The following is a 7,639-nucleotide window of genomic DNA, read 5'->3' as shown; positions in this document are numbered from 1 at the left end:
TGGGAGGATCACTTGAGCCCAGAAGTCAGAGGTTGCAGTGAGCTGAGATTGCACCACTACAGTCAAGCCTGGGTGACAGAATGAGACCCTGTCTCAAGTAAAAATAAATAAATAAGTAAAAATAAAATCAACAACAACAAAGTGGGCAAAGGATAAGACATGAACAGACACTTCTAAAAAGGGGACATACAAGAAGCCAACAAACATGAAAAAATGCTCATCATCACTAATCATCAGAGAGATGCAAATCAGAACTACAATAAGATACCATCTGATATGATTTGGCTGTGTCCCCACCCAAATCTCATCTTGAATTCCCATGTGTTGTGGGGAAGTAACTGAATCATGAGGGCAGGTCTTTCCCGTGCTGTTCTCCTGATAGCGAATAAGTCTCACAAGATCTGGTGGTTTTAAAAAGAGTTTTCCTGCACAAGCTCTCTCTCTTTGCCTGCTGCCATCCATGTAAGATGTGACTTGCTCCTCCTTGCCTTCCACCATGATTGTGAAGCCTCCCCAGTCATGTGGAACTGTAAGTCCAATAAACCTCTTTCTTTTGTAAATTGCCCAGTCTTGGGTATGTCTTTATCAGCAGTGTGAAAATGGACAAATACACCATCTCATACCAGTCAGAATGGTGATTATTAAAATGTCAAAAAAGCAACAGATGCTGGCAAGGCTGCAGAGAAAAGGGAGCACTTATACACTGTTCGCAGGAATATAAATTAGTTCCACCACTGCAGATGTTTGGAGATTCTCAAAGAACCTAAAACAGAACTACCATTCATCCCAGCAATTCCATTACTGGGTATATATCCCAAAGAAAATGATTTGTTCTACCAAAAAGACACATGTACTTGTATGTTCACTGCAGCACTATTCACAATAGTTAAGACATGGAATCAACCTAGGTGTCCATCAACAGTGAATTGGATAAAGAAAATTTGTTATGTATACACCGTGGATTACTACGCAGCCATAAAAAAGAATGAAATCATGTCCTTTGTAGCAACATGGATGCCACTGGAGGCCATTATCCTAAGCAAATTAACACAGGAACAGAAAACCAAATATTGCATGTTCTCACTTATAAATAGGAGCTAACCATTGGGTACTTATGGACATAAAGATGGCAATAATAGACACTGGGGGCTCCTAGACGTGGGAAGGAAAAAGGAGGGAAATGGTTGAAAAACTGTTGGGTACCAAACTCACTTCCTAGGTGACAGTTTTCAATCATATCCCAAACCTCAGCATCACATAATATACTATGTAACAAACCTGCACGTGTACCTTACCCTGGAATCTAAAAGAAAAGTTGAAATTTTTAAAAATAAATAGGCCAGGTACAGTGGCTCACGCCTGTAATCCCAGCACTTTGGGAGGCCAACGTGGGTGGATCACCTGAGTTCTGGAGTTCAAGATGAGCTGACCAACATGGTGAAAGCCCATCTCTACTAAAAATACAAAAACTTAGCCGGGTGTGGTGATGCATGCTTGTAATACCAGCTACTTGGGAGGCTGAGGTGGGAGAATCGTTTGAACCTGGGAGGTGGAGGTTGCAGTGAGCCAAGATCACGCCATTGCACTCCAGCCTGGGCAAAAAGAGCAAAACTCCATCTCAAAGAAAAACAGAAAGAGAGAGAGAGAAAGAGACAGAGACAGAGAGACAGACAGAGAGACAGAGAGACAGAGAGAAAATAAAATAGAAAAAAAAAAACTGACCCCTAAAAAAAATTTTTTTAATAGCCCATAGTGGGAGATTATGAAAAATTATATTATGTAGAAGAAAAAGTATCAACATGAATGTACAAATCAAATTTTTATTATTTATTTTAATTAATTTATTTTTTGAGATGGAGTCTTGCTCTGTCACCCAAACTAAAGTGCAGAGGTGTGATCTCGGCTCACTGCAACCTCCGCCTCCCGGGCTCAAGTGATTCTCTTGCCTCAGCCTCCTGAGTAGCTAGGATTACAGGCCTGTGCCACCATGCCCAGCTAATTTTTTTGTATTTTTAGTAGAGACGAGGTTTCACTATGTTGGCCAGGCTGGTCTCGAACTCCTGACCTCAGGTGATCCTGCCTCAGCCTCCCAAAGTGCTGGAATTACAGGCGTGAGCCACCATGCTCAGCTGAATTTTTAAATATTTCCAACATAGGAGTCTCACTTCCAGTGTTATGAATGTTCAGGAGCCCTAAGGGAGCTGCCTACTTCAAAACTAGACCTGGAATAGGACACATTTTCTGAGGTTTCATTGGTCTCACAAGGGTAGGATAGCTCTCCACAGATTAGACACACACACACACACACACACACACACACACACACACACAAACATGAATTTAGCCCAGACCAGGCAGACACTGGAACTGAAATGGAAAGGATCTGGATCTTAAGCCATCTGAAGATTTGAGAAGAAACTGGAAGCTTGGGACAGAATCACTGGAAAGTACGGTCAGGAGGCAAAGTAGGAGGGAGCTAAATCAACAGAGAGCCTGCCTAAACAATCTGGCTGCCAGAAGGTGTGAGATTGCTCTGAGATTGGATTCCTAAAGCAACATTGCTGTAGGGACACTGAGCCTTGAAATTCAGTGAGTTAGGGCATCTGACATTCTCAGTGTGAGCCAAAACTGGCTGAAGTATACTGGAATAAGACTATGTCTTAACTGCCAGAGAGAGAGATGCAAAGTTTCTAGAGGAAAACCTTCCCAAGGTAGGCCCACAGGACTCCCACAAAACCTGTTCAAGCTGTCAACTCATACATACTAGAAGGAAAACCACTATGAGTAAGAGTCAGTGGAAACAAGAAAAACATCTTCAGTCACTTAAAAATTGTCAGATACATAACATAGAATAGCTGGGTATAAAAGTGTTTAAAGATACAAAGGAATCCACTTTTGTAGTGTTGTAGTAAGAAATTTGAACCAACCCTTTTACTGAGGTCAACAAATGACAAAATGTTCAACATGGCATCTGCTCTAATTCCTTTGCCTTTGAATAATTCCATCTCTTGTCTGATAAATCTCAAAATATTTTTCAGAACTACGTTTTTGGGCAGAAGGGTGAGAAGAGAGGATGAGAACTATGATCTTTTTATTGATCGTGATTTGTTGCTTTTAAATGCAAAGAAAGCATTTCCAATTTGATTTTTTCTATTTTAATTTTAATTTTTGTAATCATTATCAATAGATATTCTTTTTTTTTTTTTTTTTTTTTTTGAGACGGAGTCTCGCTCTGTCACCCAGGCTGGAGTGCAGTGGCCGGATCTCAGCTCACTGCAAGCTCCGCCTCCCGGGTTTACGCCATTCTCCGGCCTCAGCCTCCCGAGTAGCTGGGACTACAGGCGCCCGCCACCTCGCCCGGCTAGTTTTTTGTATTTCTTAATAGAGACGGGGTTTCACCGTATTAGCCAGGATGGTCTCGATCTCCTGACCTCGTGATCCGCCCGTCTCGGCCTCCCAAAGTGCTGGGATTACAGGCTTGAGCCACCGCGCCCGGCTAGATATTCTTATGCAGAATTCTCTGTGACAATTTTGATAATATCATATTCACATTCTAAGTATCAGGAGGTATTTGAACTGGAAGTGAAAATATTTCTTTAATCATTTGAGGATTACAGTGATGTAGAAGAATCATTTTTAGACCCATACAATGTATAATTGTAGCATATAATTATCTGGATACATTACAAGATATAAATGATTCATATTTCATATTTTAAATGGTATATAGTACATTAGGAAAAATATCAATGTTTATATATTTTAAAAGAGCCTAGTCAATTGGGTAGGAAGAAAATTTCACAGGTACTTTTAAGGCAAATGATCTGTGGAAGTTTTTTTTTTTAAATAATTTGACCAAAAGGAGAGAGGTAAACAGAACAAAAATAAGAAAACTTCTGGGTCAACAAAGAAAATTAGATCTGGCCTATAAACCTAAGATGAAATGCAGTTTGGCATGACAAGTAATTTAGAAAGGATTGGAGGTTGATGGTTATGTTCTCCAGGAGAATACACACACACACACACACACACACACACACACGCACGCGTACATCTGACAGAAGCAAAAAGCAAAAAAGAAATAAGTTTAAGAATTATTGTTTTTCCAGCCTGTCCCACAAGGTGAAACCCTGTCTTTACTAAAAATACAAAAATTAGCCGGGTGGTAGTGGCATGTGCTTGTAATCACAGCTACTTGGGAGGCTGAGGCAGGAGAATTGCTTGAGCCTGGGAGGCGGAGGTTGCAGTGAGCCAAGATCGTGCCACTGCACTCCAGTCTGGGCAATAGAGTGAGACCCTATCTCAAAAAAAAAAAAAAAAGAAATTATTGTTCTTATTTATAATTAAAAGACCGTCACACCAAAATAGCAAAAACTGATATTATCGTCACCAAGCCCCTTGGCCAATCTACCATTCTTGGGCTTTCCATGTTCCCATCCACATTGCAGGGACCATAGAACATAAAGCATGGAGTAGAACTCATGTGGGTGTTAACCTGTACTCCACCAGTACTATCTGTGTGAGTTGAAAGTGTATTTAAACCTCTACATGTCTTTTTTTCATCTGTAAAATGGAAAGTATAATAACGCCAGCCTCATGAGGTTACTGGAGCATTAAATGAGAAGCTACATGTAAAAACATTAATATATAGGAACCACTCAAAGAAAATATTCTTCTTTGTTCTGCATCACTACTTGACTAAACTTCTTAGAAGTACTATTTTCACAAACACCTGCTCACCTCTAACTCTAAGAACATTCTCTCACACTCATTTCAAACACATTTGCTTCTATTTCCAGGACCTCCCAGCCTAACTACCATCCACAGTTCCCACTTGCCCTCAGGGTATATTTTGTTTTCAGTCCATCTTCTCTCAGAACCTGAACATATTCTCATTCTCACTTTTGTTCTGAGCTTTCCAAGCTTAGCCAAAAATCAGCTTCCTTTTTTATGTATGTATGTATGTATGTATGTATGTATTGAGACAGGGTCTCACTTGTTGCCCAGTCTGGAGTGCAGTGGTGCAATCTTGGCTCACTGCAACTTCTGCTTCCTGGGCTCAAATGATCCTCCCACCTCAGCCTCCTGAGTAGCTGGGACTACAGGCATGCGCCACCATGCCTGGCTAATTTTTTTTTTTTTGAGACGGAGTCTCCCTCTGTCGCCCAGGCTGGAGTGCAGTGGCGTGATCTCGGCTCACTGCAACCTCCACCTCCTGGGTTCACACCATTGTCCTGCCTCAGCCTCCCAAGTAGCTGGGACTGCAGGCGCCCACCACCATCCCTGACTAATTTTTTGTATTTTTAGTAGAGACAGGGTTTCACCATGTTAACCAGGATGGTCTTGATCTCCTCACCTAGTGGTCCGCCCACCTCAGCCTCCCAAAGTGCTGGGATTACAGACATGAGCCACCACGCCTGGCCTTGCCCGGCTAATTTTTTGTAGAGACAGGGTTTCGCCATATTGCCCAGGCTTGTCTCAAACTCCTGGGCTCAAGTGATCCTCCCACCTCAGCCTCCCAAGGGCTGGGATTACAGGTGTGAACCACTGTACCTGGCCCAGCCTCCTTTAAAGCCTTATAGCCTAACCTCCTCAGAGAATGTAATATCTATTGCAATGATATCTCACCAGTATTGTTTCATCACCTTTTGTGTTTTGTTCAACTGGTTTGCTACTATTTACAAGTTGTTGAGAGCAGGAGCTCTTCCAGCCTTATTTCCAACAATATGATCTATTTCTGTTGCTAGGAGAATTTATAGCTTTCCAAACAGACAATGAATGGTCTTTCACTCATTTGTCTTCTGGCGCACACACAAAAAAATTCCTTAGACCTTCTTTCCTCTTCTCCAGGCAACTTCAAGGTTTTGCCTTGGGAGAAAGTTGAAAATTCAGTTCAAACACCGCCTTTCTAAAGCTTTCTGTAATTGTTCCCTAGGAGAGATAAGGTAACTAACATATCGCTCCCATATGGTACTATTGGGCAGGCACTTTTAAAACTTAATCTTCACAAAGGTAGGCCTTTTACTGATTTTATCAGATGAAGAATTTGAGGCTTAAGGAGGTTTGATGATTGCCCAAGGACATAGCTAGGGGGTTAGCAAACACAAGAACCCTTGCTTTCTGATACAGGATGTTACCTTCCGCTTGGGTCAGCTGCAGTAGTATGTACCTTTAATAGACATAGTATGATCATTTAGCACTTGCTATTCAAGGTATCTGGTAGCTAGCAGTTGCTCATGTTACGTAACTGAATTTAGGTCCTCCCACCAGCATAGCAAAGCCAAACACTGACATTGGGGTTTGCAGTGAAAGTGAGGCATTTATTGCATCACACCAACCAAGAAGAATCAGGCAGCTCATGCTTAAGACCCCAACTCCCTGATGGTTTACAGGTAAGAGGTTTTTTGTGTGCTTTTTTTTTTTTTTGAAACGGAGTTTTGCTCTTGTCACCCAGGCTGGAGTGCAATGGCGAGATCTCAGCTCACTGCAACCTCCATCTCCTGATTTCAAGTAATTCATCTGCCTCAGCCTCCTGAGTACAGGCGCCCGCCACCATGCCCAGGAAGTTTTTGTATTTTTAGTAGAGAAGGGGTTTCACAATGTTGGCAAGCTGGTCTCCAACTCCTGGCCTCGGCCTCCCAAAGTGCTGGGATTACAGGCATGAGCCCTTGCACCCAGCACAGGTAAGGGTTTTTAAAGGCAGGGAGGCAGATGTTATAGGCAAAGTCATAAATCAATACATGGAGGCTATACGTGGGTTTGATCTAAAAAGCCAGGATATCTGAAGGAGGGACCCACAGGTCATAGGTGGATTCAAAGATTTTCTGATTTGCAATTGGCTAAGGAGGCAAAGCTTTGTGAATTCTTCCAGGCTCCTCAGGAAGAAATTTAGAACAAAGATAGGTAGTTTGAGATCTCCATGATAGTGGACACCATTTTCCATTTGGTGAGGTCCAGGTTTCTGAAAAACAACTCAGGGACATATGTTGTCTCCAGTTTATATAGGGAAGCAAACATTTTGTGAATCTAACGTCCTTGGCTACTGTCTTAAGCTATTATTACATTCTTGCTTATCAGGTTGCTCATTGACTTATTGAGGAAGTTAGGTGCCTGGAATGTCCCTTCAGGGAACTCAAGATTTTCCTTTATTTCCATGCTTGGGGAGGGTGGGGGGGGGGGGAGTGCCTAGAAGGCCCCTAAGAGGGGTCCCTGCTGTGTCTCACTCAATAAATATTTGTTGAATGAACAAATCATTACAACTCAGTACACATTGCAGAAAACACAGCCAAGAGCGCTGGAGCTAGAAGGGCCACAGATTATCCTACAGAGCAATCATTTCACTTTTCTAAAGTTGAAAGGGAGGATTCAAGATGTTAGGGCTACAGGCGAGCCTGGAAATAATTAATTTACTCCATCATTATTGAATGCCTACTATTGAGTGCTAGACTCTGGGGAGACAATGTTAAGGGAAGCCCAAGTTTTCCAATTCCCTGTTCCGAGCGCTGAAAAAGCACTGCAGGAAGCTAAAGTGAGGACAAAGTTCCCAGAGATCAGGATATCTAAAGGGAGAACCAGCAGAGCTTGGTCTGGGGCAGGGTTGGGACAGGAGGGATCCTGGCCTCCTCGGACCGTTTCTCCG

This window comes from Papio anubis, chromosome 8 (assembly GCF_008728515.1).
Source record: "Papio anubis isolate 15944 chromosome 8, Panubis1.0, whole genome shotgun sequence".
Taxonomy (NCBI): Eukaryota; Metazoa; Chordata; class Mammalia; order Primates; family Cercopithecidae; genus Papio; species Papio anubis.
This window is presented reverse-complemented; position numbering follows the sequence as displayed.